Source organism: Triturus cristatus, chromosome 3_1 (assembly GCF_964204655.1).
Source record: "Triturus cristatus chromosome 3_1, aTriCri1.1, whole genome shotgun sequence".
Classification (NCBI taxonomy): domain Eukaryota; kingdom Metazoa; phylum Chordata; class Amphibia; order Caudata; family Salamandridae; genus Triturus; species Triturus cristatus.
Genome location: NC_140583.1, coordinates 229,374,190 through 229,397,526, shown reverse-complemented (window position 1 = coordinate 229,397,526; position 23,337 = coordinate 229,374,190). Strand labels below are relative to the sequence as shown.

At 43.3% G+C, this 23,337-nt stretch overlaps 1 protein-coding gene across 6 annotated transcripts in view; it reads left to right on the top strand.

Moving 5' to 3' along the window:
- Nucleotides 1-15,189: 15,189 nt before the first annotated feature.
- Nucleotides 15,190-23,337, top strand: part of RNF111 (ring finger protein 111) — a 340,882-nt gene continuing 332,734 nt past the window's right edge. For 4 of the 6 annotated variants that reach the window (XM_085643745.1, XM_085643742.1, XM_085643743.1 and 1 more), the window contains exon 1: nt 15,190-15,377. The gene's annotated coding sequence lies outside the window, so the exon portion shown is untranslated. The remainder of the gene's footprint in view (nt 15,378-23,337) is intronic. The other 2 variants (XM_085643744.1, XM_085643741.1) reach the window with 1 other exon arrangement.

Genomic DNA, 23,337 nt, shown 5'->3' with positions numbered 1-23,337 from the left:
TACTATTGTACAACCAGACCACAAAGTACTAGAAATAAGTATATAATCTAGCCGAACAAGTCGAGAGTGTGGAAATGAATAGTATGTAAATCCCGGTTCCCCGGGATGACCATTTGGCCAACAATCAACTAAGCCATGTGTAACACAAAAATGTTTTAATGCCTGGTAAACTTTTGGTTTCCGTCCAGTATATCTAAAATCTGGATCTGACAGCCACTCTCCTGGTAGATGTATATTAAAATCACCACAGACGATTAGGGGAAGGGGCCACTGAGATAATTCATTGGTCATCAGCAACAACACATCAGGGTCGTCACTAACGCTTCCATAGATAGTACACAGGGTCATTTTACTTCTCCCCGAGTCGTAATGACACTCTGTGATAGCCCACCGACCAAATTTGTCCGCTAATGTACGTACGAACTGAAGGCCCCCCCTTTAGCCAAAATTTCCACCCCCCTTGTTCGTGCCCCTTGTGACGAGGCTGCAACCAATTGGTACCCTAAAGTTTTAAGCAAATAGTGTTGTGATCCTTCGACATGTGTCTCTTGGAGGCATAGAATATTAGCACCAATCCCCTGTAGCCCTATCGATACTCTCTGCCTTTTCTTGATATCATTAAGCCCGCAAATATTTATAGTGGCAATTTTCAAATTAGCCATATGATTATTTGATTAAGTGATCTGCACAAAAAAGAAAAAAACATTTCTCTCCCCACATGCATGCCAAATACAAATACAAAAACTACCACGAGTATTTTAAGTCTGTCCTTACCTTGCCACCTACACTCTCTAATCATCACATAGTCATTGTGTTTGGGACCCCCCCTCTTTTTCTGCCCCCCCCCGAACTGTTGCCCCCACCCAAGCCCCCCCCCCACCCTCCTCCCAAAATGTGTTAATGGATTAATTTGTTCTACTCTATCCATGTGAAAAATCTTTGGAAAGACCAGGCCAACATAACATGTGCCAAACCAATGGTCAGGCAAACGGTAATAAGCCTTGTTCCCACAAATATAATACACTCCTGGAAAAACTGGATCTTCTCCTCCTCTAAATCCCCATCCGGTTGCAATAAAGTATGTATCATGGCACTCACTAGTCCCTATGAAATAATAATCATACTGGGATCTCTTCCTGGTAATGCATAGTTTGCCTTTCTGTGGTGCATCTATAGCCATAGTTGGACTGGCTCCATTTTTCAATTCCTTTTCCTTCTCAATATCCCACATTGTTTCACTCATTTTATGCCCTTCCGCTTTCTTGTGCATGTTCAACCTTCTTCTCACAACCATGTATAGAAAATTCTTCTCTTCTCCTTTCAAACTGCAAGTTAAATTGTTTCTAAAAACATATTCTAAGATTAATTCTCTAGTTTCTAGAAAAATCTCACCTAAAGTGTTAGGTTCTTTTGCAGGATTCAGTTCTTTATTCATAGGCAGTTGCCCAAGAATATTATCTACATTTGACATATTGTAATCTAATTTCCCTAACTGATAAAATATACTAATCAACACACTACATGAAATTCCATACGTAGCCGGAAGATGATGATAAGTCACTCCTTCCGAAACAGAGGCAGGTAATTGCATGCAAACGTAGCAATCCCTTACATCCATTGTCTTTACGTATTCATACAACAATTTTGAAAACACATTGCTAGAAAAATCATTAATTGACCTATCCTTGTGTATATGTACATTGCTAGTTCCAGTTGGAACTATCTTCTGTGAACTCTTCCCTATATTAGTCCTGTTCTCAGTATGTCCTTCTAAAGTGTCTATAGTGACTCTAAAAGAAATCAGTAGAGCAAGCATGCTCCAAAGCAGCATTAATAATCCTGTACAGCAGCAGCACATCTTGCACCATCTTTTCAGAATGGTACATCTATTTTTATTATTGTCAGTGTTAGCCATTTGTTAATTTGACCGTGTCTTTTGACTTAGCCTCTTCTACTCCACTAACGAACTTTTTAGGGCAGCAAGTACCCACCAGATTATTACAATCTATTAGTTCTTAATTTTACTTCTTCACTTTCTTCTTCACGTGACTTCCTTGGATTTACTCAAATTGGATTTTCATCACTTTTCACTGTTTCTTCATCATCATCAAACTGTATCAGGTCCTGAACATCCGTCTCTTCTCCAATGTCGGACAAGATAACTCTCAGGATTCCCACAGCTTCTTCTTCAGCAACCACTTTCAGTAAAGCCTCCTCTGAACTTCCTTGACTGTCTGCCTCTTCTCCTTGTTCAGGCAGTGCCACATACGTCCATTCTGGTGACTTATACCTCTGGTTTGGTTTTCTTATTCTTTTAGTTCTCTCAGGTATCTTTGTTTCTTCTTCTTTAGTTGGATTTTGACTTGACACTTCGTTCACTTGTTCAGCTTTCGAAGAGTTAACTCGTGTCAGTCTATACATCAGTCTCTTTATCTTATTGGGCCAAAGATCTCCTTTAGCATTTCTCTTTTGTCTTCCTTCTTTATTGTTTCTTTCTCCAAGCCAAGTTCTCTTTCTCAGAACTCGTCCTCCCTGTATCTCATTGTCACTTTCATCAGACTCTGTCTCAGTTGCCTCTTGTTCATCAACAGTTTTCTTTTCTCCAACAACTTCCTTTTCTCCAACAGTCTCTTTTTTCACCAATTGAGATTTCCCTACTTCTGTCCCTCGTCGGGTCTCCGACACGCAATCTTCTTGCTGTCTACTTGTCCCTTCACCTAGCTTGTTGTTGATGTTCCCTACACCTCCTCGGGGTTTTTCCGCAATCTGTCCCTCTCTGTCTTCGTCTGTCCCTTCTTCTCCAATATTTATCTCAGGTGGAACTTGTCCAATTTCCTCATTTGATTCTGGTGTCACTTCTGTTGGAATGTTCTTCTCTTTTCTTTCTTTCGTTTTGTGTTGGTCACTGTTAGTTGAAACCTCAGGTACTTCTTCAGAATCTGAACTCGCCTCTGCGGTTTGCACTGTTCTCTTCAGAAACTCTTCTGATGGGATGAAAATTTCTCTTGACTCACTTTCCCCACTTTCAGGATTCTTTTTCCTTCTTATTGCCTCACCGTCTGCATCATCACTGGAATCTGATTCCTCAAAGTATTCCTTTCCAGTGCCGTCTCTTGGATTTGGAACTCTCAGTGTGTGACTTGCATGTATCCAATTTTTCACTCCAGCACACTTTACAGCAGTCGTTGTGGTCAGAATGACTTGTCTTGGCCTTCCCCACCTTGGAACCAGGCAATTCCTTCTTCTGTGGACTTTTATCCTTACCCAGTCCCGTGGGCTCAGATCATGGGCTGGTTTCTTTTCAAGTGTGGTGGCGCTTCTCCAACCTGGTGAAACACAGAATGAACTGCGTCAGCCAGGCCTTTACAGTAATCCAAAATCATGTCATCAGTTATAGTCATCAGCTTGTTGACTGGTACAAATGCATGTCTCATAGCACGTCCCATGATAATTTCATGTGGACTCAAACCTGTTGTTCTGTCTGGAGTAGACCTAATGGTCATCAGGAGTAGAGGCAAGACATCGGGGCATTTCATTCCTGTGGCTAGGCACATTTTGCCAATTCTGTTTTTGATGGTACCATTCATTTGTTCAACCACACCAGAAGCCTCTGGTCGGTAAGCACAATGTAGCTTCTGCTGTACACTCAATGCTTCACAGATCAAACCCATGATTTCATTATAAAAATGTCCTCCTCTGTCTGATTCAATGGTTACTGGGAACCCGTACCTTGGGATGAACTCTCTTAACAGTAGCTTGGCCACTGTTATCCCATCATTTCTTCTTGTTGGATATGCCTCCAACCACCTGGAGAACAAACAGACCACCACCAGGACATACCTCAATCTGTTGACTTGGGGCATTTCAATGAAATCTATCTGCATTCTTGTGAAGGGTCCTCCCTCTCTGCCTATTGTTCCTAGGCTCACCACTGTTTTCTTTCCAGGGTTAAATTGCTGACATATCAGACATCTCTGACAGAGACTCTCTGCTATCAGCCTGAATTTTGGATTATACCAGGTCTGCTTAAAGGCCCTTATCATGGCATCCCTCCCCAGGTGTCCTTGGCCATGATACATCCTCACCATTGTTGACAGCATGCTATTTGGCATCACTGGTCTTCCATACCTATAGACCCACACATGATCTTTTTCTCTTGGTGCACAACCTGCTTTCACCCAATCTTTCATTTCCTCATCTCCTGCTTACTCCTGCAGCTGTTTCACTTCCTCCCATGTTCCCACCTCATTAGTAAACATTAAGGAACAAGAAGACATTTCTCTTTCTTTACTCCGATTAATGGAATGATTGTTTCTTGCACAGTATTGTGCTATGTCATTTGCAAATTTATTCCCAACGGTGACAAAATCATCACCTTGACCATGAGCAGCACATTTTACAACTGCTAATTCTTTAGGCAGCTGTATCGCCTCTAGCAATTTTCCAACCACTTCAGCATTCTTTATGGGAGTTCCACTTGAGGTCAGGAAACCTCTTTGTAGCCATAGCTGGCCAAAATCATGGACAACTCCGAAGCCATACTGGCTGTCAGTCATCACAGTCACTCTCACATTTCTTCCAATCTTACAGGCTTTTGTTAATGCCACCAATTCTGCCACCTGAGCGGATTTAACTCCTTTCAAAGGTGATGCTTCCACAACTCCTGAAACTGTACACACAGCATATGCAGCACTCAGTGTTCCTTCATCCGTTCTCAAGCAAGATCCATCCACAAACAACACATGATCACTCTCAGGCAGTGGCAGATCTCTTATGTCTGGCCTTGGTTTTGTACAGTAATCAAGCACATCCAGGCAGTCATGATCAACTTCATTTCTCACTCCCACACATTCAGCATCAGGCAATAGTGTTGATGGATTCACATTCACATATCTCTCAAGGCTCACATTTGTAGCACCAAGAATGACTTTCTCATATTTAGTCAGCCGACTATGAGACATGAACTGTGTCCGGCTCCTTGTTAAAAGGATTGCCACATCATGAGGTACGAATACCCGTACAGGATATCCCATTATGATGCCCTCACTTTGTTCCAGACTTCTACATGTAGCAGCTACTGCTTTCAGGCAACCGGGTAAACCCACCGCTACTGGGTCAAGTGTTGATGAGAAGTATGCAATTGGCCTTCTCAGGCGTCCATGTTTCTGGATTAACACTGAAAGTGCACATCCATTTCTCTCACTACAGTACAACTCAAATTTTTTTTCATAATCTGGCATTCCCAGGGCAGGAGCTTCACACAGCCTGTTCTTTAACTCTTTAAATGCTGCCATTTCTTCTGGATTTAGTTCCAATGGGTCTTTCACCTCACTTTTGGTCAATTTAATCAATGGCTTGGCAATCAAGGAAAAGTTACTTATCCATTGACGACAGTAGCCAACCATTCCCAGAAACATTCTTACTTCTCTTTGTGTCATTGGGGCCCTCATTCCCCTGATGATTTTAATCCTGTCAATGGTCACCTTCCTCAGGCCTTTTTCAATATTATGTCCCAGATACTGGACTTCTTTCTTGCAGAATTGCAATTTGGCTGGAGATACCTTTAATCCTCCATCTGCCAAGTGCTTCAGTAAAGCAATAGTGTCTACTTCACAGGCTTCACGTGTTTTTGATGCCACAAGCAGGTCATCAATGTATTGGACCAAAACTGAATTTTCAGGCATTGTTAGACTCTCCAGAGATTTCTTCAGCAATTGATTAAATATCGAAGGGCTCTCTGTATACCCTTGTGGAATTCGGCACCATGCCAAAATTCGCTCTCCAAATCTAAATGAAAATATTGGCTGGCTGTCATGATGCAACGGGATTGAAAAGAAAGCATGACACAAATCAATTACAGTATACCATTCTGCATCATGGGGAATCTGATACAAAATCACTGATGGATTTGGCACAATGGGACAGCATGACACAACAATCTTGTTAATTTTTCTCAAATCCTGTACTATTCTGAACTTTCCATTAGGTTTCTTCAGTCCCATTATGGGTGAATTACATGGGTTGCTCAATATTTCTCTTAACATCCCCTGCTGAATCATTTTCTCAATTATGGGTGTTATTCCTTCAATTATTTCAGGTGTCAGTCTGTATTGTGGAATGTTTGGGTAAACCACTCCCTCTTTTACAGTAATTTTTACTGGATCTACATTTCTCATCAGGCCCACATCTTCTCCAGTAAAATCCCAAACTGCTGCTTTCACTGTCTGTTTCAATTCTGGGGGAAATGCATCTGGATTAAACACAGCAATATGTCCCCAAAGCCTACATTCCCTGTTATCCATGGTCATTCTGTATAGGACAACCTCATCTGGTGTTTCAAAGGTTATTCCATCTGGAGTACAGAAAATAGTGCAATTCATTTTGCACAGCAGATCCCTGCCTAGCAAGTTCACGGGACTAGTGTCACACACCACAAATCGGTGCATGTCTGAGAATTTCCCTATTCTAACCCTTACTGGTTCAGTAAGATGAGTTTTAATCTGTGTGTTAGACACACCAACTACTTGGATTGCTTCATCCGAGAGAGGAAGATTCTTTATATCAGCTGACCTGACAGTTGATCTCGTAGCTCCTGTGTCAACTAGAAAAGTAACACTTTCACCATTGATTTTTCCATCTACAAAAGGTCCTGCCTGGTCTATTTCTAGAGTTGCGCCAAGTACGCACTCCTCCTCCTCTCTTCGGCACCGTCAGAAGTCTCCCTCAGAATCACTTCCCTAATTTTTCAGCCAATATTGAGATACAGTGCTTGCGCGTTTTGGCTTGATTACCTGCTCTTCATCGTAGAACCCCGACTCTTGGCTGTACTTCTGGGATCCTCTCCTCTGTGGCAAGGGTGGTTTTGGCACCTGATTCTGCTGCTTAACAGCCTTCTGCTGTTGCTGATGCTGACCACACCCCTCACTCTGCACCTGTGAATTCAATGATGGATTGTCATCATTAGCAGACGGTGGATTCTTACACCGGATTTCCAGTGCCCTAATTTTCCACAGTTGTGGCAAGGGAATTTCTTCTTCGCTTCCTCAATATTTCCTTTCCCTTTTCCTGGACCAAACCTGGGTTTATTTCCTGGGTTATTTGCTTGTTCAACCAACTGAGCTTCCTGTCTTTCTGCAACTTTCACCTGTGCCCACATTGCCTTTTCTTTCAGTTTCCTTTGCTTTGCCTCAATCTCATCACTGAAGTATTTTGCATGTCTCAGGATCTCATCAATCTTTTTGCTCTGCCAGTCTACGGTATGCTGCCTTATCATTTCACTGATTTCAGGTCACAAGCCATATACAAATCTATATACAAAATGGCTCAGGTCCTTGTCACCCAGATGTTCATCTCCACTGAACTGTTTAAAAGCCAGTATTAGTCTTTCATAATATGCATGGACTAATTCTTTCAATTCTTGATGTGTTCGATCAATTTTAACCCAGTCTGTTTCCTTGGGGGGTACCTTATTTTTCAAGAAGGCCATAACCTATTCGTACTTTTTCATGACCTCCGGATCTGGAGCTCCTGTCTTTGGATCTCTTGGGTATTCCTTAGTGGGCCAGTCTATGACTATTTTACATTCTGCCCACAGGTCTGCTGGTACAATTATATCAAACAGACTATTCAGGTCGATCCACAGCACTTTTGACAACTTCACAAATCTGTCGACCTGTCTATACCACTCGACGGGCTTCTCCCTTAGTCGAGGGAAATCATTTGTAAATGACAAAATATCCTGTCTGGTCCATGGGACATGTACATACCCACCTCCTGGAATCTCCCTCATGGGTTAAGCTGTCACTGCTTTCTCCTTTTCTTTCAGAGGGAATGTCGAGTAAGTTCTATCTGCCCCATCCTCTCGCTTTCTGTACCATCTATCTTTCCATCTTTCTACATCTCCCCATTTCCTCAGCAAAGCAATCATCTCCTTGATCTGTCCTTTTCGGCCTGCGTTGTTCAGATTCTCAATGTCCTTATCTGTAAAATCTACTCGGTAAGGCTTTTGTAAAGCTTTAACCTAGTCCATGTCAATCCCCATTTCACTGGCTATTCCTTTCAACCTGTCATGTATGTTCTTTGCTCTCCATGTGATACTTTTGCACAGGAATAGAATCTCCCCTTCCTGATAGTTTTTCAGCGTTTCTGTAGGGATTGTTCCTACAATCATCTCCTCCATTTCCATACGTAGCCTAGCTACATCAATTCCCTGGGATTCTTTTTCTTTCCTCTGCAAAGCCTTCAGCCAATCATTCAAATCTTCAGCAGTTATTCCCACAGATTTTTCTGCACCCCCTGGTTCTGTCACTCTTTGTGGTTCTAAGATCGATCCTCTGTTCCCTTCCACACATCCAGAATTCAAACTTGAGTTAGTCTGCACACTCAATTCTCCTCCACATATGGTATGTCTCCACTGATTTTCTCCCGTTCTCCACTGTGTTTCTCCTGCTCTCATTTCCGCCTGCTCTGGAGGAACAATCAATCTATTGCCCACATATGGAACTGTCAAACCACTTTCGCCCGTCCTCTGCTTGTCGAAAATCGGCATAACCGGACCTATTGTCACAGGTACTGTAACTGCCTCAAGATTTTTAGTCAGTTCCCTGATCTTCTCTGTCAATTCAAATGTAGTCCTTGCTAGTTCTCTGGTCTTTTCATCCTCTACTTCATTCTCCCTTTCTCTCTCTCTTTCTCTCTCACTTTCTCTTTCTCTCTCTCTTTCTTTTTCTCTCTCTCTTTCCCTTTCCACCACAGAACAACTGCTTTTCAACCCAGGGGTAATACCCTCTGTCTTTATGATCCGCAGGGTGTCTCTCATTGGGGTAACTGCTGTTCCTACCTCTGGTTCTCGTCTATACGGGGGTCGTCTTTTATAGAGCATGTCCTCTAGGACATCGTCATCAGACTCATTTGCCCCATACCTCCTTATTTCTACATTATGTTCTTTCTCTGTACACTTTCTCCCTTCCGTCTCCTCTGCTGTTCTTACAGAATATAATCCCTCGGTCATACTGGCATCACGCCATCGTCTCATCCGGTCATGATGGGTTTCGCGATCATACTTTCGCCCGAACATATTCCGATAATTCCCTCCACTCCTCTGCTTTTCTCGCTCATGCATTTCATCTTCCCATTCAGTTAATGCCTCAAATTGCGTCGGCCTCGGCCGAGGTTCTAGACACATCATCCGCTCCCGTAAGTTTCTCAGTATGAGCCATGTTCCGGGAAAGCTAAAACCCCATCTTCTTTTGTATACTTCACCCAGTTATCTAACCAAATACAGGTATGATACCCATACTTTGCAACCATGAAGGATGCGGGGGTTCTTATGGGGGGAAGTAACTGTCCTTCCCTAGTCACAATATCCTTATCCTTGTCAAACCAGTTCTTAACCTTACTAAACAAGGATTTCTTTTTCTTTTCTTCTACGTGGTAATACATTTTCTTATTTTCCGCAACCCTTTTGTCTTTCTACAACTGTACGATCTCCTGTCCAATTGCAGCGCGACTCACACTAATGCACCAATCCTGGAGCGTTTACGTCACTAACTCAGTCCACGAATCCCAGCGCGACTCACACCAACGCACCAATCCTGGAGCGTCTACGTCACCCTGTATGTCTCCCAATCCTTGCGCGGCGTACACTAGCACACCAATCACCGTGCTTCCACCGTTCCAACCCACTGTCCAATCACAGCGCGGTCTCCCTGACGTCAGCAGTCGCTGCAGCAGCTTCTGCTCCTGTCTCCTGTCTCTCTCGTCTACCCCTCCTTTACAAAACTACTCGGTAGACTTTGTTTCAACTTCTACGAGTCTGTTAGTTACAACATACAAACATCTCCATTGTCTGCTTCGCTAGCCACAGAACAGCAAAAGACCTTTCCCACGAGAATTCTGCCTTTCCCGAGAGCAGCGCTTACCTCTGCCCTACTACAGAATCGTTACTTCCGTTGATAAAGTAGCACATCCCTCTACTCTACCCTTCTAACAAGCACCAATTAACTGCTTTCTCCGGAATGCTCCTAAGAGTTTCACAATTAACCAGAATACCTTCTCATTCGCGCACTTTCACACCAGAAAATGTAGTACATTCACACAGAATTCTGTCTTTCCCGAGAACAGCGAACAGTCTGTCCGACTTCAGAATTATATCACACGTTAACAAAGCAGCGCTTACCTCTGCCCCGTCCTTCTAACAAGCTCAGAGAATACCTATTACCTTTCTAGTGATAAGCTTTAACGGAATGCCATACGGATCCCTGAGATCTTAAGACCAGAACTTCACAGATAACCTTCGCTATCATATACACTTCTCTCACACAGAAAATACGTTTCTAATGGCAACACACGGCGATGCTACCTCATCGAACCCAGACAATGCGACGCGCAACTTCAACTGTCACACGTTTTCCCCTGTCTGCATACAGGGCCAACAATCCCGCCTTTTTCCGAGAGCAGCACTCCCTCTGCCCTACTACGGAACTGTCACCGATTCCCTACGTCCCAGAAGCCGTACACAATACATAAAACTCAATACAACTTTGACATGTAGTGTTAGTACAAATATAAATCAATAATCAACAAGCCTATATACACGCAAATTCGCCAGATCAAGACAATAGTTAACCATCATTCTGCTACCAAGAAACTGGTGCAGATCGGAGCTTCCGAATCCCCTCTACTTCCACGAACGGAGTGATTTCACAGTCACACACGCATACACACATCACACGCTGGTGGGGCCCATTACACCAACAATCATCCTACCACACTATCCGTGCCATGTATAAGGGGAAGCACTTTCAGATACCTAACCAATCTGCATGTACTCTGTGGTCGATGGCATCAACTAGTTGCTATAGATCTGGTGAAAACATTTCTGACATGCAAATAAATTCAATAAACATGACAATAAAATAACCACCCGACACAGTGATTCAAACAGAATATTTTTTATCTAAAATTGTATGAAAAGCCAATTAAATGCAAATTCATTTCTCTCATATTTACCTATTCTGGCTAAAAGTCAGATCCTAAGTCAGAACCGGTCCTCAGTAAAATCATCAAAGTTTCTAGCCGTCATGTAGAGTCACTGTCCTCTCCGTCAGCATCGGGACCTCGGATCATCAGTTCGGGAAGAAGTGGCACTAGACCTCTCTAGTCTACTAATATTTATACTAAAATTTCATTCCAAAATGTTGCAATCATATTGTACAAAACGGATGAATGGCGGAAATAATGTCGTCTTGGTACATTGAGATACAGTGCAAGATTTTCTCACACATTGATCGTCTCAAATAATGAATAGAAAATAAGGGGTCCATAACTAATTTGTTACTTCTACGGATGTCTCTTTTGGATAAATTGTATCCCAGTCGTGGGATCATTACAAGTTCATAAATTCAGTATTTGGCTTTGCAACAAATTCCATGTTCAGGGGCACTTGGCATCACTCCTGGATTTGTCGTCATGATCATGGCTTTTCAGTTCGTCAAGAGGGCAAGGTCACAGGCAGCGCGAAGCCTCCTTGCAAAATTTCCATCAACTCGAATGCAGGCTGCGGGTGGTAGCCATCTTTTGGTAGGCCACATTGGTCAACTTAAGTAAAATGAAACACAAAACAAAATTACTGCACGGAAATGATTATACAGTGTTATTCCCCTGCTAATACCCTTATGTGTATGTATTTATCTAGCCATTTGCGACATCAAAAGCCATTAATGCATATTAATTATAAGCGCAAAACACAATAATATCACATAAGCAACATCTATTTCTGTCAGTTTGCTCACCAACTTAGTTCACTTATTATTTTAGCCATGCAATAGCGTTCCCACGTGTAATTCTTCTGTTAATAAGATTGATTAAACCAGACTCGACAAACTTTTAGTAGTTATTGATTAATCAGTAGTACTTTTAATTATAACATGCGAAAATGAAACAGGTATTTGGTTTTAAAGTAAAAACCCTGCTCCATCAGGTGCAGTGTGTGTGACCTAAAGCACTGTGAGTGGGTAATGTGTGAGAGCAGTGTATGTGGGGGCAGTGTGTCAAGGGGTCAGTGTGTGAGGAGGGGTCAGTGCGTGTGGTTTGTGTGAGAGGGGGCAGTGTGTGTAGTCTGTGTAAGAGGGGGGAGTGTGTGTAGTCTGTGTGAGTGGGCAGTGTGTGTGGTCTGTGTGAGGGGGCAGTGTGTGTGGTCTGTGTGAGGGGGCAGTGTGTGTAGTCTGTGTGAGGGGGGGCATTGTGTGTGGTCTGTGTGGAGGGGTAAGTGTGAGTGGTCTGTGTGGAGGGGTAAGTGTGAGTGGTATGTGTGAGGGGGCAGTGTTTGTGGTCTGTGTGAGAGGGGGGCAGTGTGTGTGGTTTGTGTGAGGGGGCATTGTGTGTGGTCTGTGTGAGAGGGGGGCAGTGTTGGTTAGTGACTTGTCAGTAAACTGTATTTCTATTTTCTTTAAAGGCTGTATTAGTATTGAAAAAAAAATACACAATCTGACACTGGCTCACGTAAATGACTGCAGTGCCTTGGAAGTAAACTGTATTCTTATTTATTTGAGGGTGAGGAGGTGCAGAGTGTGAGTGGGCTAATGTGTGTAGGGCAGTGTGTGAGTTGGCATTTTGTGGTGTCTAATGTGTGTAGGGTAGTGTGTGAGGTGGCAGTTTGGGGGGTCTAATGTGTGTAGGGCATTGTGTGAGGCAAAACAGAATAAAAGGATAAAAGTGCTGTTTGTAATGAGTGATTTTTTGTTTGTTTTGCATGAGAATGTAAGCAGGAAACTCAGACAAAAACATACGTGTTTGGATGCGTAAAGCAGAACACAGAGGCTGGAAACTATTGAAGACGAGGGCAGACAGCAAAACACAGAGAGGCGAGACAGGATAAAAGTGCTGTTTGTAGAGAGAGTGATTTTGTTTTTCGCATAAGAATGTAAGAAGGAAAGGAAACAATGAACGTGTTTGGGTGTGTAAAGTTAAATAAAAAAAAACATTCAAAGTAAATAAATATAATAGACGCATGCAAAACTCATAAGCACAAGGTCAAGTAGTCAGTCGCACAAAGCTGAAAATCAGAAAAAGATGCGAGAAAGAAAAGGCGGAGGGGAACTACATGGAAAAGGAGAGACGCGTGGGCGGTTAAAAAAAAGACATTCAAAGTAAATAAATATAATAGACGCATGCAAAACTCATAGGCACGAGGTCAAGTAGTCCGGCACACAAAGCCCAAAAAAAAAAAAATGCGAGAAAGAAAAGGCGGGGCAGAACTACATGGAAGAGGAGAGACGCGTGGGCGGAGAGGAGTGCTGTTTGTAGAGAGAGTGATTTTTTGTTTGTTTTGCATGAGATTGTAAGCCGAAAAATCAGACAAAAGCATACGTGTTTGGATGCGTAAAGCAGAACACAGAGGCTGGAAACTATTGAAGACGAGGGCAGACAGCAAAACACAGAGAGGATAAAAGTGCTGTTTGTGGAGAGAGTGATTTTTTTTCGCATAAGAATGTAAGAAGGAAAGGAAACAATAAACGTGTTTGGGTGCGTAAACTTAAATAAAAAAAACTTTGGGTGCGTAAAGTTAAATTAAAAAAAACATTCAAAGTAAATAAATATATTAGACGCATGCAAAACTCATAGGCACGAGGTCAAGTATTCAGTCTCACAAAGCCAAAATCAGAAAAAGATGCGAGAAAGAAAAGGCAGAGGGGAACTACATGGAAGAGGAGAGACGCGTGAGCGGTTAAAAAAAACAATTCAAACTAAATAAATATAATAGACGCATGCAAAACTCATAGGTACGAGGTCAAGTAGTCAGTCACACAAAGCCCAAAAAAAAAAAAAATGCGAGAAAGAGAAGGCAGGGCGGAACTACACGGAAGGGGAGAGACGCGTGGGCGGAGAGGAGCCTGTGAGAACGCGCGGCGGAGATCAAAGAAAAGGCGTGCGACCATATGGAGAATGAGGGGGTGTGCAGCCTGGTGAGCTGAATGCGTGTGGCAACAGAGGGAGAGCGTGGCGCGCGCACTAAGTGTCTGGTAGAAAATGGAAGCTGTAAAGAATGCGCGTGGTTGTGGCAGTTGTTGACAATGCGCGTGATTGTGTTCACATGAACTGTACGCGATCCGCAGCTAGGTAGACTTTTCGGACTGCTTACTATAATCTCGCCTATCCATCGCTGCGGGATAGAATAGGCGAGACCTAAAAAATGAATGCGTCCTTGTGTAACGTAACTGGTGCTCATTAAAGCACTTCAATACCTTCAGGTCGAGTTCGCGCTATATAAATCTGGAGAACAAAAAAAAAAACTTGCCAGAGCCTAGATTCCCTCACTGGTGATAAGTAGCGCTCTACAAATCTACTGATTGATAGTTCCGAACTGCTGTTAATAAACCAAAGAAAGCGTTGCATAGTCATTCTCTCTAGTCCTGTCATGGAATCTCACATGCCACATTTGAAGAAACATAACACAATTCCTGACAGACCACTAGACTAATACGTGGTGTAGCACTAGATCCCTAGTAAATTCCAATGTTTCTTTTCCACCACCATGGCGCCCATTGCTGCCTCTGGTTTGTTCTGTCCCCAAGTTGAAATGCGAGCAGTCTATACGAGTAGAGGGATCATGTGGCTCTTCCGAGACATTAACGTAATCAAAACAATGCAAGTAAAGAGGTAGGCAAGGTTAAAGTGGTCGCCATCTTTGAAAAGGGATTTTCTTTTTTCATTAAAAAGGATCAATACAGGAGCTGGTGTAAACTGTTATTTTTATTGCTTCAAACATCTTTTTTTCAGAAACCGGTGTAAAAAAAAAGAATTCATTTGAAATGAAATTAACATAATTGGAGTTAACAATGTAAGTAAAAAAGGAAATGCAGAAAGTGGTTGCGGTCTACAGAATAGCTTTAGGAGCGCAGTTTCATGGCATTAGACGTTTACTGCGTTTATGCATATCTGGGTCTGTAAAACAGATTGTGTTCACTTCGTAAATGTATATCTGCAATAGTGTTTGTCTACTGTTAACATTTTATGACAGATTTTTTTGTTTTAAGTCTTATATGTTATGCGAATGTATAGTTTTTTTCGAATAAAAGTTCGTAAACATAATTTTTAGAGCCTTTTTAGAGAGTGGAGGCTAGGCTTGTTTTGGGCTTTACTGGTAGGAATTGTGCTTGCTTTCAAGGGGGATTGGTCTTGTTTTGGATTGTAGACCTTAGCCTCACTGCGCAGAAGCTGCCTGGGCCTGGGCCTTGCTAAAGAAGGCAGCGCCCGGAGTCTGGGCAGTGGGCAGAGACCTGAGGGTGGCGCGGATTGACGGGGCTGAACTGAGCAGCAGAAGGCCAACAGATAGTCGTGGGTCGTACAGCAGACCTAACAGGCGAAGTATTCTACAGGTGAGGTCGGGCCGCTGCTATTGTTGTGCTAGGGGAGCGGGCTGAGGGGGGTCAGAAGAGGGGGGAGGAGGAGTGGAGGGGGCGTAAGCCGTAGTGTCAGGGGAGGCGGCCGTTATGAGCCTCCTGAACCTGCGAGGCTCTGGCTCCCGTCCCACCAGTAGTGGGGGTGGCCGCAGTGGTTTCCTGTCGTTGCTTTTGTGTCATTTTGCTCAATAGCGGCGGCTCCAGCTCAGCGATGACAGCTGCTTCCTGTACCATATAACCACTCTCATGTACTGCGTGCCCCCATCTTCGAGGGACAACTTCGTCTCCTCCTTTCTGAAAACGTTAAGATCCTATTATGGACCTGCGGGGTCTCCTCTTTTGAGATCCAATGAGATCTTCTCTTAAAGCCTCATGAAATCTGTCATGTTTCTGTGGTGGCCTTCAATGCAGCTATGGTTATTATTGTGTATGTTTATGAATGTGTGGAGTCCCTCTACCTCCTGGTTCTGAAGACGTGAGATTCATTCTCGCGGACGTGATCTCTTGAGATCTCCCTTGGTTGTGATCTTGTGAGATCCCTCCTACCATCTGGTTGTGATGCCATTTCTTACAAGGTGTGACCCCCAGATGTGCCAGATGTGATCGTTGAAGATTACTCCACTCCCAGGTGTGACTGTGAGATTCCTTCATTTCTTTAGTGTGATCGATTTTATGAGATCTGATTGATTTGATGTGATCCCTCCTCACCTCAATGTGATTGTGTGATGTCTCCTCGGGGTGATCCCACCCCCATGTTTGATAGATCGTCTGATATCCCTCAGGCACTAAGGGTGTGATTGCTGAGATCCCTCTCTCCTAGTAGGAGACGGATCACTGAGATCCTCCCTTGCTACTAGGGGTTTGATCAGTGAGATCCCCCCTGCCCGCTAGGGATGTGATTGCTGAGATATTTCCTAACCAGCCAGGAATGAGATCGCTGATATCCTCCCTTCCAAATCAGCGGTGTGAGCTCTGAGATACTTCCTGGTCTGCCAGCGGTGTGATCCTGAGATCCTTCCTGGTCCACCAGGGGTGTGATCTCTGAGATCGTCCCTGCTCCGCCAGAGGTGTGATTGCTGAGATCCTGCCTGCTTCACCAGGGGTGGGATTGCTGAGATCCTCCCCTCCCAACCAGGGGTGGGTTTGCGGAGATCCTCCCCTCCCAATCAGGGGTGGGATCGTGGAGATCCTCCCTTCCCAACCAGGGGTGGGATTGCTGAGATCTCTGCCCCACCGGGAGAGGGGGTGTGTGATTGCTGAGATCCTCCCCTCCCAACCAGGGGTGGGTTCGCTGAGATCTCTGCCCCACCGGGGGGAGAATTGCTGAGATCTCTGCCCCACCGTGGGGGAGAATTGCTGAGATCTCTGCCCCACCGTGGGGGAGAATTGCTGAGATCTCTGCCCCACCGTGGGCGAGAAGTGAGATCTCTGCCCCACCGTGGGCGAGAAGTGAGATCTCTGCCCCACCGTGGGCGAGAAGTGAGATCTCTGCCCCACCGTGGGGGAGAAGTGAGATCTCTGCCCCACCGTGGGGGAGAAGTGAGATCTCTGCCCCACCGTGGGGGAGAAGTGGGATCTCTGCCCCACTGTGGGGGAGAAGTGGGATCTCTGCCCCACTGTGGGGGAGGGGTGGGATCTCTGCCCCACTGTGGGGGAGGGGTGGGATCTCTGCCCCACTGTGGGGGAGGGGTGGGATCTCTGCCCCACTGTGGGGGAGGGGTGGGATCTCTGCCCCACTGTGGGGGAGGGGTGGGATCTCTGCCCCACTGTGGGGGAGGGGTGGGATCTCTGCCCCACTGAGGGGTGGGATCTCTGCCCCACTGAGGGGTGGGATCTCTGCCCCACTGAGGGGTGGGATCTCTGCGCTTCCTGCCCCACTGAGGGGTGGGATCTCTGCGCTTCCTGCCCCACTGAGGGGTGGGATCTCTGCGCTTCCTGCCCCACTGAGGGGTGGGATCTCTGCGCTTCCTGCCCCACTGAGGGGTGGGATCTCTGCGCTTCCTGCCCCACTGAGGGGTGGGATCTCTGCGCTTCCTGCCCCACTGAGGGGTGGGATCGCTGAGCTTCCTGCCCCACTGAGGGGTGGGATCGCTGAGCTTCCTGCCCCACTGAGGGGTGGGATCGCTGAGCTTCCTGCCCCACTGAGGGGTGGGATCGCTGAGATTCCTGCCCCACTGAGGGGTGGGATCGCTGAGATTCCTGCCCCACTGAGGGGTGGGATCGCTGAGATCCCTCTAACCCCCATCGGGTTTGATCATTGAGCTTCCTTCCCCTTGCAGGGCTGTGATAGTGTGCGATCCCTCTCTCTGGGGGTGTTAATGTATGTGAGCCCTTCGCTTAGAGGCGTGATTATGTGAGATCTTGCTCCCCCTTCTGTGGTGTTGTTTGAGATCTATCTTCCAATTTCTCTGGATGCGATTGCGTAAGATCTCTACCACTGTCCCAGGATGAGATCACATTAAATCTCTCCCTTTGTCCTGGCATGTTATTGCGTGACATCCCTATGTCCTAGCATTTAATTGTCCGGGAACCTTCTGCCCGGGGTGTGATCACCTGAGATGCATCCTTTCCCCAGGGGTATGATTGCCTGAGATCTCTCCCTGCCCTCCAGGGATGCGATCATCCGAGATCCCCCACCCACATGTTCGCGAGGGATGCCGTCTTCCCCCAGCCCCATCGGTGTGATCGCGTGGGGTCCCCCCCTCTACAGGTGCGTTCATGTGTAATACCTTCACACGCTCTTCTCATCCCCCCCGCAAGTGTGATTGCATGAGGTTCCCTCTCTCCTCAGTTATGATCAGGTAGGATCTGTCCTTCTCCCAAGTTGTTGCATGGTAAGATATGCCCTGCCCTGGTTGTGGATGGGTGCAATACTGCCTCACATATCACCTTCTTTATGATTGCATGCATCAAACTCCCCAACTGCGCTTTTAGTGGTTTGTGTGTAAGAGTTTTGGAAATGGGAATTAGATCAGGTGATTTTCCATGAGTGTAGGTGAGGACATAGTATTAACAAGTGAATGGTCGGACAGCAATTGAGTAAAGCGTGTTAGATTGTTGAGATCAAGGATAAATTCGCCTAGAGTATAGGGGACTACGTTTTACGTAATACAGTCCTATGCCTAAACTGGTGACCGATGCTTCCCTCTTCTACCAGCACCAAGAGACCCTATGGGGAACGTGCGCTCTGCAAATGACCTATAACATAACAACAACAGTCTAAGATGGTGTTGTGGAAGGAATAATTTTCCCCCCGAAAGAGCTGTACATGGGCATTACAGGTGGTAGTGATTGAGTCTACTAGAGTAGATGGTGAAGGATTAGGCTTAGCGTAGAGTTGGTCGTGAAGGACTTGCTTAGGAGATCTTCTAAACTCAAACCCTGCAGTGGTTGGGTGGTGAAAGTGTTTGTAAAATTCTGTTTGGGGAGCAGCTGCTGTGTCTGAACGGGCAATTAATAAACAAAAGGTGATATTGGTAGGATAATGGATTGTCTCACTTTCTTTCCAAGACAAATTATATGAGGAGGGTATACGAGTTGGGAAGGAGGTGGTTTGTTCGATTTTCATAGTATGAGAAGAGGAATTGTAATGAAATAAATGTGAGTGAGGTGAATTGGGTGCTGGGAAGAACCCTTAAGATTTTGTGTTTCTAGACCGCAGTGGTGATACAATGAGAAAGGCATATCTGACTGTGGAAAGTATTGCATAATTTTGTGGAAGAGGTCTACTTAAAGGAAAACAGTATTTGTTTCTGAAATGTCAAGTACCCCATGGATTTAACTCATTATTTAGCAGTAGTGGTTCACTGGCTAAAGTTCCTCTTCAACAATATGACTGTTTGTCTCAAAGGAGTGCATCATTCAGTTAGGAAGAATAGATATTAGTAAAAAGCAATAATTTCTTTTTTTTAAAATCTTTACCAGTTCAATAATTGCACTAATGAATTCATAACAAAATATTTTCTTGCACATTGACACTGTACTGAAGAAGCTGAAAACAGGACGTATTTAATTTTTAGGTCGAGTATTCGAGACCTCTTGTGTATATACTTATTATTATATACTTATATGTACTTTGTTGGCTCTGGAGATCAGCCCTAGGACTTGTCTGCTTCCGCTTAGGGAATTTTTTTCTGTTCAACTGCCTCTATTTAACTGTCTTGATAGAAAACGACCAGCAGAGGTCACTAAAATACCAGATTTGCTTTCTGCTGAGGGACTTTCTTTTTGTTTTTATATTTCTGGCAACTGCCACTATTTAACTTTATTGATAGAAAACGACCAGCATAGGTCAGTAAAATACCAGAATCACTTTTTCATTCTCTAGATTCCAGTCCATAGAAATTCTCTTCCACGAGCACCCGTAGACAATAATATTTTTTTTTAAATATTGTATTTTCAGTGACGTGACCACCGAAGGCCCTGACTTTATATTAACAAGCATTGGCATAGCCAATAGGTCTCACCTTTGGGACCTTATAAGTGTTTAGCCATGCAACAGTTGCATAACTAAATACTTATAAGGTCCCAAAAGCAAGACCTATTGGCTATGCAAAGCGGCCTTGCGGCCGCGAAAGTGAAAGTGATCGCGATCACGATCAAACATCAAAGCGGTCGTGGGGCTGCGAAAGTGAAAGTAAACGCGTTGCGGCGCGCCCGCCCGCGCACATGCACTGTAGCTCTAGGATGGCCTGGTAGCACCTTTTGGAGCCCTCTCAATAAGTCTCGCCAGACCAGCGCATGCGCTGGGTCAGGCGAGACCTAAAAATAGAGCTTTTCCATTTCCCGCTGAAAGGCAATATTTCTCTTCATGTGTTGCAATACCTGGCGTGTCACACAGTTTGGTGCTTACTTTCCTTCCATGTTGAAGAACAGTAAATGTTTCAGCACCCAGGCTAATGTTCTGCATAGCTAAATATATAAAAGGTCCCATAGGCCAGACCGATTGCGTTGCAAATGGTTGTTTTAATTGTGTTTTTCCGGTCACCATAGTCATCCAAATAAAGTTTAATATTTTGAAAGATAAAAAAAAAAGTAGTTCTTGGTTTATATCTAGAAATGTAACATATAAATCTTATTAAAAAAATAATCGAAGTCCAAAATAAGTTAGCTGTAAATCTTATAATTATTTCCTTTTGATGAATCCATGTGCTAGGATCAACACATCAGATTATAGTCTTATCAGCTTTGATAGAAATCTAAAGTTACCTCAACTCGAGGTTGATAAGTTAATCATCTGATACTTTAACATGCGTCTGACATTTTATTAAAATTTGTATATGTTAAATTCTGGTTTAAATAAATTTGTTTGTTTCTCTCCTGATTGTTATCCTCAGTATATTTGCAAATTTACCCTTGTGAATAATAATATATACCTACAGCTCCACTTCCAGTCTTTTTTTGTCTCTCTTGTATCCTTTTCTCTATTGCAGATTCACAACCAAATCATCCGTATCATTGTCTTGGGCTCTTTGAGCTTTATAACTTAAAACCGAGTTTCCAAATCCTTACAGCAGAATGATGAGTCGATTTTGAAAGAGTAAAAATTTATTTGGTAGGAAAAAGAGTAATGTCCTAGTACGACCTCCTATTTTGTTTACATACCTTACTAAACGGCTATGGAGCTTTGTGAAGAATACTAGTTTTTCTTACTTGTGTATCCTTTCCTACTACAATTCTTTTTACCTGATGTATGGGGGGTATTCTTAAAAAAATAAAGGCACACCTTTCTCACGCTTGGTGATGTACTTTATCCTCTAGGCTGCCTTCACCTCCATCCTGATGACATGAAGTTTAAATAAAATCATTAAAATAGGTCTGCCCTAGTACAATTTTAATGGTTACAAGAAACCCTCTCTAAACGCAACAAATTGCATCTCCCAAAGGAGCTCAAGATGAACTCACCTTGCAGCATTAGATGTGTTTGTAGCACAAGTAGCATTCATTTAAATAAGTGTGCTTTTTTTGCTGGTGATAGATGATGTCTTAGCTAGCACTTAAGGCCGCTTTGGGTTCTGTTACTGTCAAATAAGGCCATATATCTGTAGAAAACCATATTACTGGAATATCATTCATTCATTTCTACATAATACAAATGTTTCCTCATCTAAGTCCTCAGTTTCTTGAACAGTTTACCCTGTTGTTGCCATTGACTAAAACAAGACATATTCTGGCATGTCTTAGCATTTTATGAGAAAACGATCTTACCTATAATGCAGAGTTTTGGCAACTGCACAGTTTGTAAAATAGATTTTGGTGCATTATCAAGTTTTGTCACTCATTAATCTGGAAACCAGTTAGTGCCATAACTAGGAACTGTGACGCAGCAGCAGTTGTACTTTCATCACAAAGTGATGGTCCTTAAGAGCTAGTTATAGATTGTATCCATACTATGTGTATATGTTAAGGTTAATGACCTAGACCCAGCCTCTGCATATCCGCTCCATACAGAAGTTTATTTAGTGGATGCTTGTCTTACCAAATCATAAGATTGAGGCAGCTGTCAGAGGCAGCGAGAGCAAAATACACAGCACCTTTTCTGATAAAATCTGAAAATTACATAATTCACCCTGCTCTGGTTCCACATGCAGGCCAAAAATTTAACGGTCAGCACTGGGATAAGGATTTCCACAGAAACATTTATGTGGCATCTTAACACTGGTTTGTTGCTATTTTTTTGGGACTAATTAGTTTTGTTTATAGAATATTTTTATTGCCATGTCATTTATACAAAACATAACAGGTTTAACAATAATAGCAGTGCCCACTCAACATTTTATGCAGAAGACTACAACATTCCTAATAAAGCTTGGAAATTGTTCATTCTGAAACTTTATGCCACTGGGCAAAGTCCTGTTTTTGACCATTTAAAACTGAAATTTACTGTTACTACAATCTGTCAAATTAAGTTTAAGACATTTAGTAGTACTAGTGCTTGCTGTACTCTAGGACCTAATGGTATACCTGTTGCAGTAATAAAAGCCAACCCCAAGGAATGGAGCTTAATACGAATTACTAGATTTTTAGTTTTGGGACTATTTCACCATCTTAGAAAGGCTCTATGTTGCAGTCTACTTATTAGAGGCCCTACAGCAGGTACCAGATGCTATCGCTTACTCTTTTTGGATTCTAATATGAAACTATTTGCTAAACATTTTCTTCAGAAACGTCTGTCATGGGCATGAAATTGGTAAAGTTTATCCAAACAAGTTCTATGCTTACCTGCGCAACTATAAACACTATAATAAGCCTAAATATGCTGGTAACGAAAGCATTGGATAGTAAAGGTAGTCACTTTTTGTACATTTTATTAATTACTCAAAATTCAAAAAAGTTTATAGGAACAGTCTTTGGGCAAAATTCTTTGCCTGGGGGATTGATCAGGTTTTACTTATTTTTTTGATTGAACTGTATTCTAATAATCTTCTTACTCCTGCAATAAAAAGAGCTAATGTCTTAAAGCTGGATTGTGTCTAAGCCCCTTTGTTGTTTTCACTTTACTTCTGCCAAACTTTTTAGATCATGATCTTGCTCCTTAGCTTGGTGGAGGCAGTCACTCCACTTTCATGCAGATGCCTTGATTATTTTTCTGTAGCCCAAAAAATCCTTCTCTGGCAACTAAACTTATTACAAGAATATAATGCTTCAAATGGTCTTTAGCTGAATTTAGCAGAAACAAAATTGTGTCCCTTGTGTGTCATGATCCAGCATTTAAATGGGTGGTTGACTTATCCCCCATCTAGGAGATATATTTAACAACAAATTGAATTGGAACGTTCATTTTACAACTTTAAAAACTAGATGTCTAGAGTTGGCTTGGTCATAAGTATTTTTAAACAAGTATGGGGTAGGCAATATTGCCTACTTTAACAGTAACTGCAGCTAAACCTGTTCCCATATTGTTATATGGTTGTTTAGTATATCCCAAAAATGATTG